Source organism: Ruditapes philippinarum, unplaced genomic scaffold, assembly GCF_026571515.1.
Source record: "Ruditapes philippinarum isolate M1 unplaced genomic scaffold, ASM2657151v2 ctg2509_1_1_1_1, whole genome shotgun sequence".
NCBI classification, from domain to species: Eukaryota; Metazoa; Mollusca; class Bivalvia; order Venerida; family Veneridae; genus Ruditapes; species Ruditapes philippinarum.
In genome coordinates, this window is record NW_026864529.1 from 59,779 (window position 1) to 73,023 (window position 13,245).

Genomic DNA, 13,245 nt, shown 5'->3' on the forward strand with positions numbered 1-13,245 from the left:
AAATCTGACCATGTTTGCAATGTTCACCTTTTAACTGTTGCAACTGCTCTGGATGTATCTCACTTTACTGACAATTTAATGTATGGAACATATATTATTGAATAAAAATTAAATGTGGAAATAAAGAAAGCAATAACAACACAATTGTAACCGTTGTTTCTGCAAATGAAATTTCAAACTGGATATTTTATTAAAAAATTAGTAGTGAAATACGTTGATTTCCTATCACCGATCTTCGCCCAGTAACAAGTGTATTAATTATCCGAGAGATGTATATTCAAACTAGAAATCTAATTTAAGAATGTCAGTCTGTGTCAATTAGATGTCTTACTTTATAGTTAGCCTAAGAAATAAAAGCAAAATGAAAATGTTTTTATATCACAACTCATCTGGTCCTAATACTTTGTAAGATATCTGAAATGACCCCTTAATGGCTCCTAAGGCTTAATGTGATAGAAACGAGACGGAATGGCTTAGTTTGTGGATAAAAAAAAATGGAAAACATAGGATGTCACGTTTAATGAAAGAGGTCACGTATACATCGTAACTATATTTTCGGAGATGTTGACTTATCACTTCTGCATTATTCCGATATACTAATTTATCTACATGAATTTTATCACAATCTTTTTATTTGTCTTTAAGTCGTATGATGTAGTGTTAAAGTATAATCTGAAAGAACTATTTTAAATGACGTTCAATTCTTTTTGGAGTGGACTCTGATCTTATGTGAAAAAGTAATTGTCTACATACTGTTGTTATTTTACATTATATATATGTAGTTCGTTAAAGTTTTCATTCAATCCTTACACATTTGTTGACTTTGTTTAAACATGCAAACGATCGCAGCGGCAAATTATTTCAATTAAACAAGTCCGGAATTAATAGATTACTTTGACGTTTTGTACATTAGGAAAAAAGAATATCATCAACGGACAAGCAAATCATTTCCCAGTTTCTTTGTGTATAGACAGACCATAAACTTCCTAACATTACGAGAATGGATCAAAATGTTCTTGGCCCGATGCAAATCCGGTAGTCAGAGAACCCAACTAATAGTCTTACTTTTTAATATTATCGCCCTCTCCGTCAATGACACGCCCGTCTACTTATCAAAGTGTGATTTATGTTACTTAATCTGTGTAAAACCGAGTGTAACTCGGTCAGTAGTCTTCAATAAGATAACGGTATCGACGTATTGTGTGTTAACGTCAGTGTAGTGGCTAGAAGTATATCGTGCCCAGAACTTTTTGATCATACCTCGTATTTTTCAAGACAGAGAGAAAATTCAGGTGATTATGAAATACGCTTTTATTAATCAATATCAAAGGACCAGAGGACCAACACTAGATCTATGTTTAATCAGCATATTTTTCAACACCTAGAGCAATAATTTTTATTTCATTCATTTCCAATGTCAACATTACCATTTTCTATTTTATATCTCTATATTCTTGAACAAAAATACATTTTTATCGGATTGTTAAATAACAAAGAAGAGTATATGCATGTAGTTTACAAATGAACATCAGCTGGTAAGTTCTTTTGAAGTGTTAAAACTATTTTTTTAAATTAACTTTGTCGCATATTTACTTGAAAAACCATTTTTTTTAATCATTTTTGACTTCTATACCTTTTAAGTACATTGTATATTTCAAGTAATTTTAAAAAGTAATAAATTACAAATAGCATTTTTATTTGTCAAACAACAACGAAATTTCACTCACTTAATTTATACTTAATAATGAAACACCCACCCCCCACCCCCCACCCCCCCCAATTACCAATAGTCACGTGACATTTGCGACAGATACCAATCACGTTAAGATTTGAAGAAATTTATGCTATAAACTGATATTTATCCGCAGCTTTTTTAATTGGTCAGATGTCATCGGGTCATAAAATGTTGTTAGAGTATGTTACCGCAACTTGTAACCCCCTTTGGTGCGATATTTGTGCGTTATGCAATTATTTAGCGTAAAACGTAGGGGTCCGAGAGAGAACAGCCGATTTAAGACACTTCGTTTGATGCGTGTCTGAATAACTTTGAATCGGCATAACTTTTTTAATAAACAAGCAATTAACATGCAGTTTAAAGCACGCGATAGGGAATTAATTTACGGAGGGAACCGTGTCAGGGATTTTTGTTTGCTCCATCAGCGACTTAATTATCTTTCATTACGTAATATGCATGGTTAAAAAAGTCGCATAAAATGTTTGACGTTATGTTAATTTAAAATTATCTATTTCATCAAATAATTATTCTCACAAGTGCATGAACATACCTCATTTTCAAGACAGAGAGAAAATTCAGGTGATTATGAAATACGCTTTTATTAATCATATAGAAAAGGACCAGAGGACCAACACTTCTGTAATCTATGTTTAATCAGCATATTTTTCAACACCTAGAACAATAATTTTTATTTCATTCATTTCCAATGTCAACATTACCATTTTCTATTTAATATCTCTATATTCTTGAACAAAAATACATTTTTATCGGATTGTTAAATAACAAAGAAGAGTATATGCATGTAGTTTACAAATGAACATCAGCTGGTAAGTTCTTTTGAAGTGTTAAAACTATTTTTTAAATTAACTTTGTCGCATATTTACTTGAAAACCCTTTTTTTTATCATTTTTGACTTCTATACCTTTTAAGTACATTGTATATTTCAAGTAATTTTAAAAAGAAATAAATTACAAAAAGCATTTTTATTTGTCAAACAACAACGAAATGTCACTCACTTAATTTATACTTAATAATGATCCCCCACCCCCCAATTACCAATAGTCACGTGACATTTGCGACAGATACCAATCACGTTAAGATTTGAAGAAATTTATGCTATAAACTGATATTTATCCGCAGCTTTTTAATTGGTCAGATGTCATCGGGTCATAAAATGTTGTTAGAGTATGTTACCGCAACTTGTAACCCCCTTTGGTGCGATATTTGTGCGTTATGCAATTATTTAGCGTAAAACGTAGGGGTCCGAGGGAGAACAGCCGATTTAAGACACTTCGTTTGATGCGTGTCTGAATAACTTTGAATCGGCATAACTTTTTTAATAAACAAGCAATTAACATGCAGTTTAAAGCACGCGATAGGGAATTAATTTACGGAGGGAACCGTGTCAGGGATTTTTGTTTGCTCAATCAGCGACTTAATTATCTTTCATTACGTAATATGCATGGTGAAAAAAGTCGCATTAAATGTTTGACGTTACGTTAATTTAAAATTATCTATTTCATCAAACAATTATCCTCAAAAGTGCATGAACATACCTCATGTAAATGACCAGGTTCAAAATCACAAACAGTTTTATAACAACATATAAGAAAAGTTGTCTTCTGGCTTCAACAGCTTCTGTAATTTTTTACCATTAAAAAGTGCATACAAGTTACAAAGTACTTATTGAGCTTTCATTCGTTAAGCGATAATCCAGCAAATGTTTTTTAGTTCTATTTTTGTTCGTTTACTGACACTATGTATTAAATTCCATTGCGCTGTGTTAAAAGGTTCCCCTAGAAAAGATCTTTTGGCTTACATTTTCCTCTAATGACTCTTATTTTGTTGTATGGTTCGGAGTAATGGGCTTTTGAAAATATTAATATAGTTCAGTCCTTTCAGCTTAAATTTTATAAGTTTGTATTGAAATTCAAACCATTTACACCTAATTGTATGTTTTTGGCTAACTTGGTGGGAAACCAACCCTTGTACATGCTACAGCTATATTGTAACAGTTATGATATTGGAATAAGTTGATAAACTCTAAAGATAACAAGATATGTTCTATTCTTTACAATACTGCTTAAAAATTACATATTAATGATATAATTTATTCTCCTTGGATGGATTTTTTTTTTAAAATGTTTAGATGAACAAGGTATGTCTGAATACTTTATTACCCAAAAAGTAGACAATCTTAACCATTTCAAATTGTTAGTTAAGATATCAGTTGTATAGAATTGGATTAGTACAGTGTTTATGTATATATGTATAGAACTTATAAGACTGAACATAGTTTTGAGGAATATCTTGAAGTATTGCCTATAAATCTTGATATTTCTACGTGAAAGTTTAGAACTATGAATCATAATCTTCCTAAAGGGAAAGGTAGATATTTTAACATTGAACGTGCTGATAGAATATGTAACTTATGAACAAAAATGTCTTGGAGACGAATTTCATTATCTTTTTCAATGTACACATTTTTCTAATGATAAAAAGAAATATATTCAAAGTAACTATGTTAACCACCCAAGCTCTCATAAGTTTAAGGAACTTATAAATTGCTAAAATAAACTTTATAAAGTAGCTTTAATATACTATATATTATGATATAGATGTTAAACTAAACAAAACTATTCTAAAGTTGCCTTCCTTGTTCAATGTTTCAACCAAATGATATGTCAGTGACTAACAAATATTTCTGAAATTTTATAAATTTCATAGGCCTATTATTAAATGATGAATGTTTAATATACTTAAAATAAAATTCAAACATTTACAGAATATTTTAGTCGGGGTCCAGGGCATCCTCAGATTGCGAAAGTCATATGGCTGTATTTAAGCTTGACTTATGATTAAAGACATTTGATGTTTAACTAGCTATTTAACAAGAGATTTAGATCACCCTTACATTATAAAGGTCATATCGGGGTGTTGACAATCTTGACTTGTGGAAAAGAGCGCAGATGCACAATCGTGTGCAATTACATTCAGAAACACGCACCGTGTAGAACACATCAACTTTAAATAAGGTAGATGGATAGATCACAAGAAAAATTAAAGTAAAATCTAAACTCGAAGGCAATGGTAATGCACAAATGAATTGAAAGTTGAGACTCAAACAATGTCGCCACTAGCGTCCTGTTATCCAGCTGCAATCTATATTATAATACAATGTCAAGAATTAAAAATTGTGTGGTTCAAAGAATTGTAACCAAAAACACATTTGTCCTTTATTTTATCAAACTTGCATATCCATGTCTACAATTGCATGGTATTTACACAATTTACACAATACTTAATCAAACAGCGTGATATCAGCTTATCAAGGTTTTAGAAAAAAAACTCATGCATTAAGATGTTAAAAAGTACATTTTTACTTTATCGAAGGTAAATATAGGTAAAAATACCTTCAATGCTATTTTTGTTCATTTATCGACGCACAATGTTTAAAAAAATAATATCATTATTCTATGTAATTTTTAGGAACGCTTAAAACATCTTACTTTCTTATTTTATGTCAGAGTGGTTTTAATGAAAAGGGCTTTTAGAGTACATTTACCTAGAGTTGTCAAAAGGCATTATCCTAGTTTAAAAGCAAAGGCATTTTGAAGCTAGTTACATATTCATGATCATTCTAGTAATTTTTAAGAACGCAACTAACAGTAAAATACGCGTGCAGAAAGAAATTCAGTTGCGTTTAAAACTAAAAAAAAAAACATAAGGTACCATTCTATAACAACATAATTTTCCGGTCAATAACTAGAGTTAGAAATAAGATAATTCAATGAAACTTGATGTCTAGCAAGCTTACGGGAAGACCTCGCTTGGGATTACTTTTGGGTCATGCAGGGTCGCTGTTACAAAAAATAGAAAATTGTGTTCCAAGTCAAAAACAAGAGTTTGGAATGAGATTATTCAAGGAAAGTTGGTGTCTTGCAAGCTAATATGAAGACCTTGCTTTGGATCGCATTTTGGCCCCTATAGACAAGGTCACTGTTACATAAAAATGCGTTTTGGTTATAAAAGCAAATGTCTCTAGCTATTGCAGTGGTCACATTTCTCCTATTTAACTATCTTGTCAAATATTTTTTCCGATAGAAACATTGCAGAAACCAACATTGATATTTCAGTAATGTGACATAAGAATCTTAGAGTCCAAACGATGCCACATTTATCGAATACCCTAATCAAACCAGGCAACATTTTCAATTTTATCGTTTTGGACGTTATTGAGTGATTTTCTTTTCCTATCACTCTATTTCATATCAGTGCTGTGACATCTGGTGTGTCCTTTCGGGTTGTAATTTTAGTGTTGAGTTTTGAATACTATTCATGTCCGCGCTAGGCGGTGTAAGAAATATTGCATCTTTCATGAACAGATCTTATTCACCTATTAACTGTTGCATTTGCTCTAGATGTATCTCACCTTACGGATAATTTAATGATGGAATATATATTATTGAATAGGAAATATGATTAGTAAAGAAAGCAATAGCAACACAATTGTAACCGTTGCTTCTGCAAATGAAACATTAGTAATGAATTACTTTATTTTCCTATCACCGATCTTCCTCATGTAACAAAGTGTGTATTTATTATTCCAGAATATATACAAACTGTATTTTCAAACTAGAAATCTAATTTCAGAATGTCAGTCTATGTCAATTACATGTCGTACTTTATAGTAAGCCTTAGAAATAAAAGCAAATTGAAAATGTGTTTATATCACAACTCATCTAGTCCTAATACTTTGTAAGATGTCTGAAATGACTTATTAATGGCTCTGAAGGCTTAATGTGATACAAACGTGAAGGAATGGCTTAGTTTATGGATTAAAAATGGAAAACATAGGATGTCATGTTTAGTGAAAGAGGTCACGTATACATCGTAACTATATTTTCGGAGATGTTGACTTATAACTTCTGCGTTATTCCGACATACTTGAATTTTATCACAATCTTTTTATATGTCTTTAAGTCATATGATGTATATTTATCAATAAGTCATTTTAATTAATATTTAAATATACTCTGAAATATCTATTTAAAAATGACTTTAACTTCGTTTTGGACTGGAGTCTGTGCTAATGCTTGAAAGTCATTCTCTACACTTTGTTGTTAAATTACAGTATAAGTATTTAGCTCGTTTAAAATTCCATTCATTCCTTAAACATTTGTTGCCTTTGTTTAAACATGCAAAAGATCGCAGCAGCCAATTATTCAATTAAATCAAGTCAGGATTTCAAACATTACTTTGACGTTTTGTACATTTGGAGAAAAGAATGTCATTCACAGACAAGCAAATCATTTCCTAGTTTCTTTCTGTATAGCCAGACCATTAATACTTCTTAATACTATTTTCAAGAACAGAGAGAGAAAACACAAGGTGATTGAGACATACATGTACACTTTTATAAATCAATACCAATACAAAAACCATAGGACCAATACTAGGTCTATGTTAAAGCGAAGCGTCTTTATTGCTTAATCAGCATTTTTTTTCAACACCTAGAACAATTGCAGTATATATTAAATATTCAAGATCAATTACATAAAAATATTTGTATTTTATTCATTTCAAATGTCGACATTACCATTTTCTATTTGATATTTCTATATTGATGTTAAAAAAAAGCAAAACATTTTCATCGGATTGTAAACTAACAAAGAAGAGTATATGCATGTAGTTTAAAAATTTACATCACCTTGAAAGGTCTTTTTGATTTGGGTTATTTCAGTACCTTTCAAGTATAATTCAAGTTATTTCAAAAAGAAAAAAGTCATAAAAGCATTTTTTTGTCAAACATTAACAAAATTTCACTACATTAACACTAAATAACGATCGATTTTGAGAAACATACAAAGTGTGTATAATTATAATAATAAAAATAATTATTATAATAATAATAATAATAATAATCAACTGCCTGAAGTAATTGTGCAATGTCACAATTAACTTATAATTTCTAAGTTATCTTATATAATGAATTTATTTAGTTCGCCATTAAAACGCCATACCAGTATCCAAGAACAAAATTGGAAAGGAACATCATTTTTCTTTACATATGCGTTAATCCATTTAGTGTCGCTTTACTGTAGTTTTGGTTATTTTACTGACATCTTCGGTGACGGTTTTGTCTTTAAACGAATCAAATACAGGGAAAGAAAAAAAAGAAAGCAAAATTACTCTTCCCATTTCCAATTCAATTCAATTTATTTACAAAATGCACAAGTCCCACAATAGCGGGAAAACATCAGCAGCATACATACATAAACATATACAAATACATAATGGAAAACGGCTATATTACATTCTTAGTATAATAGTAATATATAGTTACAATTTGGTGAGAACAAATATATATTATAGTAAAATATTTAGTATGACTAATGGATCAAATGGAACACATTTCATAATAACCTGTACAAAACGAAACGAAAGCCTATCGAAAAAAACAAACACGAAAGATATCCAGGTTATAAACAGGTTCTAACAATTTATCATTCATTTCAGTATCAATTGTTTGTAATGAAACAGAAATTTTCATATTTGAATCTTAGATTTGCTTGAGAAAAAAAATAATATGTGCGCAACGTACTTATAGCATAAAGTTTGTAATTTAATACTTAATGTAATAGTGTGAAATTATATTTATTATACATATAGCCGAGATGACATAGTATTTCAAATATCTTAAGATATTATACTTTTCAAATTTCAACAAAGGTGATTGATTACATGTTGCATAATTTCAACATCTTTATGAAAGAGAGAGACAGACTTATATTAAGTACGTATAACAAAGAAACAAATTTTCCTTTAAATAATTCAAATGTCAAATAAATAAATATATTTATATGCTTTAGTCAATATATAATGATTAATTTTGTATATTTAACAATATAAACTTAACTATTTCATGATACACAAGAAAATGAAAATAATGCAATATATTTGCAGCATAAAGAGCATTTTTGTCAGTAATGTCATATCAGAAGAATAGTAAATATTCTAAATTTTCTAAAAATGTAGTATTTTAATGTTTCATATTTTTGACATATAAGTTTCAGTGAAGTTTCACATGTTTTAACATATAAGTTTCAGTGAACCTTTCATAAACATCATATGTGAACTATGTGAATAAAAATTACAGAATATACTGTTTATAAACAGAAATCATTAATATCTAATACATAAACATTGTATATTAGTATGTTGACATGTTTCATCTACCAATACCTTAATCTACATCCAAACTGACGTATCAAATTAAGCCGGTGTTTCAGAGGGCGATTGTTGGCCAATAATATCTTTGATTTTAGATTCAATGACATCAAAGTTTCAAAAACTTATTAATACATGAGCGGGACTGTCGAAAGTATACATATATAATTTTACTAAATATATAGACAATGTTTTCTTTGATGACAGAAATGTATTCACAATCAGATTTATATATTGAAAAAATATTTAAACGCATGAGTTAAGATCTTTGTAAAGGTTTTTCTGTGGTTTTAGAGACAATACAGCGCAACACTTGATTTGCAATATTGAGTTTTCCAAACTTTATTTATAAAAAATATACCCTTTAACATTTTCATGTAAAAAAAGGGAGGAAATTTAGAAATTTATTTTTCTAAAATTCTAAAAATTTTTCCAAATTAAGAAATGGCCTGTAATTTTTTGTTTAAATATATTCACAAAATTTTTCAGTACACATTTTACATATTCTTCGATGTTTGAAAATTATTTTATTTGCATAATTATATGCATATATAATTTTTTGCAATTGTGGTATACACACAATAACAATATCAATCACAAAACATACAGGATCTTTAAGGTTTTTGTAAAGGTTGGGGTTACTGAGGTTTCGGGGTAGAGACCAATCACAGCGCAGAACACCTGTGCTTCTGACAGTACTCTGAGTTTTGAGCACTGTATATTCAATACCTGAATAAAATATGAGTTTGCATGTTTTAATAGTATACTTGTTAACCTTTAAAAGACGTTTCATTGTATCTAAATGCAGTTACGATATTCATTTATTCCACGCAAATTGCATTTCAAATGACCAATTGCAAGTTATTAAACCCCGCTGATAAAATAGGATATTTAATGGTTTTGATCTTCTATGTATTTGTTCGTCCAACAGTCCGTTGCAATATCTCCTTATCGGTTTGGGTTTGTCCAATTCTTTAATATTGGGGCAGAAATGTTTATATATACAGGGGAGTTAATGAAGATCACCTAGTTTTATCAAACTCCATCAATGGTTTTTAAGTCATCGCCCTTTGTTATGTTAAAAGGAACATTTCTACAGTTGTTGAGGCAGTAGCCGATTTTAGAGTATAGCTGATAGCTTGTCAGCTTTATTGCTCTTTCAAATCAACAATGTCTTTTTAAAATGTAAACAAATATACGAAATAAAAGAGTGACATTTGCTCCATCCATAGTAATTCTTCTCCACGTTTTCAATTCGCTTTGCAAGTTTTTCTTGTACTAGGCAGAAGCAGTCATATAGAAGTTTATGCATAACGGCGTTTTTCGGACCAATGTTAATTCATCAGTAGTTAAAGCAATGAGATATTGAATTATTTAATGCATGAACTATTTTCTTGCCATGTCTAACAAACATTTTTCTATTAAACATATAAAGTCATTTAATATCCTTTAAAATAATCAGCAAGTGTTTTTGTTTGTCACAATTAGTACATATTCTGTACTGTTGAATGCTTTTTAAATGCAGTTAATCATGATCAGTTAAATTTCTGCCACAAAAGTTAATTAAGGTTTACATTATTAAAAAAACAGTTTAGTTCTACCACAGCTTTATACCATATACCTTGTCATTATTTTCCTTTATTTTATAATTCCAAAACTTGTTGTACAATCTTATGAAATATAGAAGCGCTTATTCTATAAAACTTGTTTTACAAGTAGAAAAACATTCAGAATAACTATAAAATGAAAAAATAAAAAATAATTCCAATTACCCCTAAACATGTTCACAAATATGCTACATTTACTTTTATTAATGACATGTTTTTAGTAGGGCTGGCAACGAATACCAAAATTAATACTCGAGTACTCGGTCATTTTTCCGATCGAGTACTCGGTTACTCGGACGATTTCCAATGATCTTCAAAGTTTAACACACAATATCAACACCGTCCGCATGCTACTTTCGTTATTATTTACATTCATAGAATTCGTAACTATAGATAGGAACAGAACAGAACAGATAGGACTGCAAAGGAGACAAATTAATTAAAATTAAATCAACGACATTATACTTTAGAACATTTTAATTAATGCAATATCAAGTTTACCACATGTTTAGCAGTTGAAACATCTTTTTCTTCTTGTAATAAAATAGACTGATCGGCGGCAACAAAAGTTTAACCGGGTCTAAATACTACCTTAATTATTATATCATAATAGCAATACGGCCCTTTGTTGTTTTCAAAAATGTTACCTTGTACAAACTGCATTGTGTTACACAATTAAAGGTTACTAATTCATAAGAGGCCGGATGACGTAAGCGACACCTGTGCGCGTGTCAAACTGTTGATCGCCTCATTAAATTTATGGTATCATTTTCACACCTCTGCAAGGAAGTTTGTGATTGCATTTTAACAGTTATTTATGAAGGTATATACCATATACCGTCATTTTTCCTTTTTTTGATAACCAAATTTTTGTAAATTATGAAAAAATAGAACATTATAAAATTTTTTACAAGTACATTTGAATAATCAGTATTGTTTAACCGATTCGGACATGTTCACGAAGTATCTTTCGTTACCGTTATTTGACATTGTTTTAGACTGCTTCAGATCCCCTATCCCCTACTTCACAAAAGCGATCCGTTTCAAACTTCATTATAATGATGCACAAAATAAACGAAAATTGATACATTAAATGTATTTACAATTTGCTAAAAAATGTTTTAAGCAACAGCGAGGCATCTGTGTTAAAAATGATAAATTATAAAAGCGAAATGGATTTTATGGTTATTTTCACTGAATAATTGCATTTTATAAATAAATGTACCCAGAATTAGATACTGAACTGCCACGGTATAATTCAATCAAAATGATATGGGAGTATATCGTTGAGGTCATTATACATATGTTTCCCAATAATGGCATTTTGTTTAAGATGAACTGTAAGTAAGAAAGGATTTCTGACAAGAACTGAAAAATACAGCACGTAACCTCATTCAATAATGTGAAATAAAAATGTCATTAAACGTTGTTGAACACAATACTGATTCTTTTGAATTAGTACACAGCTGCTAGCACCTCGTCTAATAAAGGTTTGACAGATGTTTACTTGTCCAATAAAAATAGATATTGAACTCAAAAATGTATAATAACCTCACATTAACTGTTTTAAGGAATGGGTAAAATGTATTTCAAAGTGTTTGTGGAAGTAACAAATTCAATGAAAGTTTATACATTTGTGTAATAGAAATAATTTTGATAAAAAATATGTAACAACGTATGTAAATTGTATATACATATAAATACAATATAAACACAACTCGATTTATTCTCCCGAGTGGACAATGGTTGCACCATATTTACACACAAAACTTACAATGATTTGCAAAATGTTAAACTTTATAATACTCTCTATTTAATCTTTCATATTTATGAAAGATAAAAGCGTGTCTATGTTAAGCTGTAAATTAAATTATAGAAAGAAACGTTTGGCGTATTTTAACACATGCATTCAATCTTTTTGTTACAACATAGAAAATTTCACAACCTTGTGATGGTCAATACTTGATAGTCTTATTACTACAGTATATAACTGAGCAAAGGTCCTCCACAATGTATATGAACAAAGGTCCTCCACAATGTAAGTGAACAAAGATCTTTTACAATGTAAATGAACAAAGGCCATTCACAATGTAAATGAACAAATGTCCTCCACAATGTAAATGAACAAAGGCCCTCCACAATGTAAATGAACAAAGGTCACTACAATGTAAATGAACAAAGGTCCTCCACAATGTAAGTGAACAAAGGTCCCCTACAATGTAAATGAACAAAGGCCATTCACAATGTAAATGAACAAAGCTCCTCTAAAATTTAAATGAACAAAGCTCTTCCACAATATAAATGAACAAAGGTCCTCTACAATGTAAATAAACACAGCTCCTCCACAATGTTAATGAACAAAGGTCCTCCTCACATTTAATGCTTATGTATCTGAAATATAAAAAATCATCATTTAACACTACCTGTTTAGTTGGCATTAATAATAATAATAATACTAATACTACTACTACTAATAATAATAATAACAATAATAATAATAATAATAATAATAATGATGATGATGTTGACAACGACGACGATGACGAAGATGATAATGATCAAGAAATGATAATAATAATTATTATCATTATTATTTTGTTATGATGAAAATATGTTGTTCTTTGTTTTTTTATTTATTTTTGAAGAATATATAAATTGATGACTAGTTGACGG

The 13,245-nt window shown here is 29.7% G+C and overlaps 1 protein-coding gene across 1 annotated transcript in view; it reads right to left on the minus strand.

Moving 5' to 3' along the window:
- Window positions 1–11,562: 11,562 nt before the first annotated feature.
- LOC132725957 (uncharacterized) overlaps window positions 11,563–13,245 on the minus strand; it is a 43,839-nt gene continuing 42,156 nt past the window's right edge. The window contains exon 10 of the mRNA XM_060711185.1: window positions 11,563–12,963. The gene's annotated coding sequence lies outside the window, so the exon portion shown is untranslated. The remainder of the gene's footprint in view (window positions 12,964–13,245) is intronic.